The sequence below is a fragment of the Colossoma macropomum genome, unplaced genomic scaffold (assembly GCF_904425465.1).
Source record: "Colossoma macropomum unplaced genomic scaffold, Colossoma_macropomum, whole genome shotgun sequence".
NCBI lineage: Eukaryota > Metazoa > Chordata > Actinopteri > Characiformes > Serrasalmidae > Colossoma > Colossoma macropomum.
The window spans coordinates 23708430-23714641 of record NW_023494801.1 but is presented as its reverse complement, the minus strand read 5'-3'; positions in this window follow the sequence as shown (position 1 = coordinate 23714641).

Below are 6212 nucleotides of genomic sequence, written 5' to 3'. Positions count from 1 at the left end.
GGAATCTGGAGCAAAGAACACTCTGTTCCATGAACAGAATGACGTTCAAACAGTTTCCAACCTGTTTGCTGCTGGTACTGACACAAAAGCCACAACCCTGCGCTGCAGCCTTCTGCTAATGGCCAGGACCCTCATGTACAGAGTCAGAATACAATGCAGTGATCTGCATTGTGATGGCAGCAGATGTCTGGTCTGATTAGTACATGTTTCTTATTTTTGTTTGCTCTAGATCAGGTGCTTGAGGAGTTTGACAGGGTGGTTGGAGATTATCAGCCAGAAATGAAGCGCAGGAAAAAAAAAGCAAAGAAATTGCGTTAGTACACAGAAACTGGAGAGAGCCTAGACCTCAGCATGACTGAGGGATTACTTGGAGTGTGAGAAGCATAAAGTGCAACCCAGTTCTAAAACTGAACTTTGGAGTTGTTTATAAGAAGCATGCCTACTCAAAGAAAATCCGTGAACATTTTCAAAACACTGCTGACACACGGCGCATGTGGCAGGGCATCCAGGCCATCACCAACTACAAGACACCGCCACCTGCTTGTGACAGTGATGCCTCCCTTTCAGATATGCTTAATAACTTCTATGCTCGGTTTGAAGCACAGAATGGCACGACGGCGAGGAAGATCACATCTCCTCCAAATGAACAGGTACTGTGTCTGTCCACTGCTGATGTGCGGAGAACTCTACACAGAGTCAACCCACGAAAAGCACCAGGATATGACAGCATACCAGGCAGAGTGCTCAGAGAATGCGCCGAACAGCTGGCTGATGTTCTCACGGACATATTCAACATCTCTCTGAGCACTGCAGTCGTTCAAACGTGCTTCAAGTCCACCACCATCATCCCTGTGCCAGAGAAGTCTCCGGTGTTGTGCCTTAATGACTACCGTCCCGTTGCACTCACTCCCATCATCATGAAGTGCTTTGAGAGGCTTGTCATGAGGCACATTAAAGACCAGCTCCCTCCTTCATGGGACCCACTGCAATTTGCATATCGCCCCAGCTGCTCAACGGATGACGCCATCTCCACCACACTCCACCTGGCTCTCACCCACCTAGACAATAGAGACACCTACATCAGAATGCTGTTCATAGACTTCAGTTCAGCATTCACCACCATCATCCCTCAGCAGCTGATTGGAAAACTGAGCCTACTGGGCCTGAATACCTCCCTCTGTAACTGGGTCCTGGATTTCCTGACTGAGAGTCCTCAGTTAGTCAGGATAAGTAACAACATCTCCAGCACCACCATACTGAGCACCGGCGACCCTCAGGGCTGTGTGCTTAGTCCACTGCTGTTCACTGTTCACATTCTTGTTAATAAATCTCTGCACATGAATTCCTCAAACCTGTCTGAGCCTCCAGTGTTAAAGAATTTAGGGCAGCTATCTAATATAGAGTTAATGATATGAGCCAGAACTGAAGCTGAGCTAATAGTTGTGCTAATAATTGGCTTTAACCTAGAGGGTTATTATTATTATTATTATTATTATTATTAATTATCTTTGCAAATAACCAGAAGACATTTGGCTGAGTTTTCTTCTTGATATATTATTCAAATACACAGATTATAGATCAGTTCAGATGGTGCATCAGAAAGAGTGTAATTTTGCTCTGTTTGCAGGTTTTAATAATAAACTATAACAGAACTCCATGGTCATAGTTACAGATCATATATTTTCTCAATTAGGTTCAATTAAATTCAGTACTCATTTTAACTGAAAGCCTCTCTCACTTTTCTCTCGATAATTAACCTCTATTAGACCTGCATGAAAACACAAAAACATCACTGAAAGTAAACCTGAGGTGTTTACAAGAAGCGTGGAGAAATATCCCAGCAGATTTGTTTGAAAAACTGAAAACAAGTCAGCTGAAAAGAAAGGAAGCATTAATAAAAAATCAAGCACATAGAACGGTTAATATTTTGATATTATGTTTATTTGTTGAGGCTTCTGTCTGTAATTTTGTTTTCTGCTTTTTTCCCAGCACTGAAAAATGAATACTTTGTATGTAACGGCTGTTTTGACCGGAAATGGCCTCAGCTTGCATGACTGAACTTTATTCTGATTGTTTTGCTGGTCAGGGAATCTGGAGCAAAGAACACTCTGTTCCATGAACAGAATGACGTTCAAACAGTTTCCAACCTGTTTGCTGCTGGTACTGACACAAAAGCCACAACCCTGCGCTGCAGCCTTCTGCTAATGGCCAGGACCCTCATGTACAGAGTCAGAATACAATGCAGTGATCTGCATTGTGATGGCAGCAGATGTCTGGTCTGATTAGTACATGTTTCTTATTTTTGTTTGCTCTAGATCAGGTGCTTGAGGAGTTTGACAGGGTGGTTGGAGATTATCAGCCAGAAATGAAGCGCAGGAAAAAAAAAAAGCAAAGAAATTGCGTTAGTACACAGAAACTGGAGAGAGCCTAGACCTCAGCATGACTGAGGGATTACTTGGAGTGTGAGAAGCATAAAGTGCAGCCCAGTTCTAAGATTGAACTTTGGAGTTGTTTATAAGAAGCATGGAGAAAAATCGCTGCAATTTGATAAACTGAAAAGCAGTTTCCCAAAAAGAACCGAAGCAGTAATAAAATCAAAACACTAAATGGCAAATATTTTGATATTATGTTACTTGTTGAGGCTTGTTGTCTATAATTTTATTTTCTGCTTTTTTCCCAGCACTGAAAAATGAATACCTTGTATGAAATGGCCATTTTGACTGAAAATTGCCTCATCTTAGATGACTGAGCTTTATTCTGATTGTTTTGTTCAGAGAAGTAGCAATGTCTGGTGACTCCATCAACCTGGAGGAGTATACAGAATCAGTGACTGGCTACATCAGCAAGTGCATTGATGATGTTACTGTCTCCAAACTCGTCACAACTCACCCCAACCAGAAACCATGGATCACTGCGGAGGTGCACATGCTGCTGAGAACCCGTGACAAGGCTTTCAAGTCAGGGGATAAAGCAAGCCTCAGGATAGCAAGAGCCAAGCTTTCCCGGGCCATTAAAGAGGCTAAGCATGCCTACTCAAAGAAAATCCGTGAACATTTTCAAAACACTGCTGACACAGGGCGCATGTGGCAGGGCATCCAGGCCATCACCAACTACAAGACACCGCCACCTGCTTGTGACAGTGATGCCTCCCTTTCAGATATGCTTAATAACTTCTATGCTCGGTTTGAAGCACAGAATGGCACGACGGCGAGGAAGATTACATCTCCTCCAAATGAACAGGCACTGTGTCTGTCCACTGCTGATGTGCGGAGAACTCTACACAGAGTCAACCCACGAAAAGCACCAGGATATGACAGCATACGAGGCAGAGTTCTAAGAGAATGCGCCGAACAGCTGGCTGATGATCTCACGGACATATTCAACATCTCTCTGAGCACTGCAGTCGTTCAAACGTGCTTCAAGTCCACCACCATCATCCCTGTGCCAGAGAAGTCTCCAGTGTTGTGCCTTAATGACTACCGTTCCGTTGCACTTACTCCCATCATCATGAAGTGCTTTGAGAGGCTTGTCATGAGGCACATTAAAGACCAGCTCCCTCCTTCACGGGACCCACTGCAATTTGCATATCGCCCCAACTGCTCAACGGATGACGCCATCTCCACCACACTCCACCTGGCTCTCACCCACCTAGACAATAGAGACACCTACATCAGAATGCTGTTCATAGACTTCAGTTCAGCATTCACCACCATCATCCCTCAGCAGCTGATTGGAAAACTGAGCCTACTGGGCCTGAATACCTCCCTCTGTAACTGGGTCCTGGATTTCCTGACTGAGAGTCCTCAGTTAGTCAGGATAAGTAACAACATCTCCAGCACCACCATACTGAGCACCGGCGACCCTCAGGGCTGTGTGCTTAGTCCACTGCTGTTCACTGTTCACATTCTTGTTAATAAATCTCTGCACATGAATTCCTCAAACCTGTCTGAGCCTCCAGTGTTAAAGAATTTAGGGCAGCTATCTAATATAGAGTTAATGATATGAGCCAGAACTGAAGCTGAGCTAATAGTTGTTCTAATAATTGGCTTTAACCTAGAGGGTTTTTATTATTATTATTATTATTATTATTATTATTAATTATCTTTGCAAATAACCAGAAGACATTTGGCTGAGTTTTCTTCTTGATATATTATTCAAATACACAGATTATAGATCAGTTCAGATGGTGCATCAGAAAGAGTGTAATTTTGCTCTGTTTGCAGGTTTTAATAATAAACTATAACAGAACTCCATGGTCATAGTTACAGATCATATATTTTCTCAATTAGGTTCAATTAAATTCAGTACTCATTTTAACTGAAAGCCTCTCTCACTTTTCTCTCGATAATTAACCTCTATTAGACCTGCATGAAAACACAGAAACATCACTGAAAGTAAACTTGAGGTGTTTACAAGAAGCATGGAGAAATATCCCAGCAGATTTGTTTGAAAAACTGAAAACAAGTCAGCTGAAAAGAAAGGAGGCATTAATAAAAAATCACGCACATAGAATGGTTAATATTTTGATATTATGTTTATTTGTTGAGGCTTCTGTCTGTAATTTTGTTTTCTGCTTTTTTCCCAGCACTGAAAAATGAATACTTTGTATGTAACGGCTGTTTTGACCGGAAATGGCCTCAGCTTGCATGACTGAACTTTATTCTGATTGTTTTGCTGGTCAGGGAATCTGGAGCAAAGAACACTCTGTTCCATGAACAGAATGACGTTCAAACAGTTTCCAACCTGTTTGCTGCTGGTACTGACACAAAAGCCACAACCCTGCGCTGCAGCCTTCTGCTAATGGCCAGGACCCTCATGTACAGAGTCAGAATACAATGCAGTGATCTGCATTGTGATGGCAGCAGATGTCTGGTCTGATTAGTACATGTTTCTTATTTTTGTTTGCTCTAGATCAGGTGCTTGAGGAGTTTGACAGGGTGGTTGGAGATTATCAGCCAGAAATGAAGCGCAGGAAAAAAAAGCAAAGAAATTGTGTTAGTACACAGAAACTGGAGAGAGCCTGGACCTCAGCATGAGTGAGGGATTACTTGGAGTGTGAGAAGCATAAAGTGCAACCCAGTTCTAAAATTCAACTTTGGAGTTGTTTATAAGAAGCATGGAGAAAAATCGCTGCAATTTGATAAACTGAAAAGCAGTTTCCCAAAAAGAATCGAAGCAGTAATAAAATCAAAACACTAATAGGCAAATATTTTGATATTATGTTACTTGTTGAGGCTTGTTGTCTATAATTTTGTTTTCTGCTTTTTTCCCAGCACTGAAAAATGAATACCTTGTATGAAATGGCCATTTTGACTGAAAATTGCCTCATCTTAGATGACTGAGCTTTATTCTGATTGTTTTGTTCAGAGAAGTAGCAACGTCTGAGGAGTATACAGAATCAGTGACTGGCTACATCAGCAAGTGCATTGATGATGTTACTGTCTCCAAACTCGTCACAACTCACCCCAACCAGAAACCATGGATCACTGCGGAGGTGCACATGCTGCTGAGAACCCGTGACAAGGCTTTCAAGTCAGGGGATAAAGCAAGCCTCAGGATAGCAAGAGCCAAGCTTTCCTGGGCCATTAAAGAGGCTAAGCGTGCCTACTCAAAGAAAATCTGTGAACATTTTCAAAACACTGCTGACACAGGGTGCATGTGGCAGGGCATCCAGGCCATCACCAACTACAAGACACCGCCACCTGCTTGTGACAGTGATGCCTCCCTTTCAGATATGCTTAATAACTTCTATGCTCAGTTTGAAGCACAGAATGGCACGACGGCGAGGAAGATCACATCTCCTCCAAATGAACAGGTACTGTGTCTGTCCACTGCTGATGTGCGGAGAACTCTACACAGAGTCAACCCACGAAAAGCACCAGGATATGACAGCATACCAGGCAGAGTGCTCAGAGAATGCGCCGAACAGCTGGCTGATGTTCTCACGGACATATTCAACATCTCTCTGAGCACTGCAGTCGTTCAAACGTGCTTCAAGTCCACCACCATCATCCCTGTACCAGAGAAGTCTCCAGTGTTGTGCCTTAATGACTACCGTCCCGTTGCACTCACTCCCATCATCATGAAGTGCTTTGAGAGGCTTGTCATGAGGCACATTAAAGACCAGCTCCCTCCTTCACGGGACCCACTGCAATTTGCATATCGCCCCAACTGCTCAACGGATGACGCCATCTCCACCACACTCCACCTGG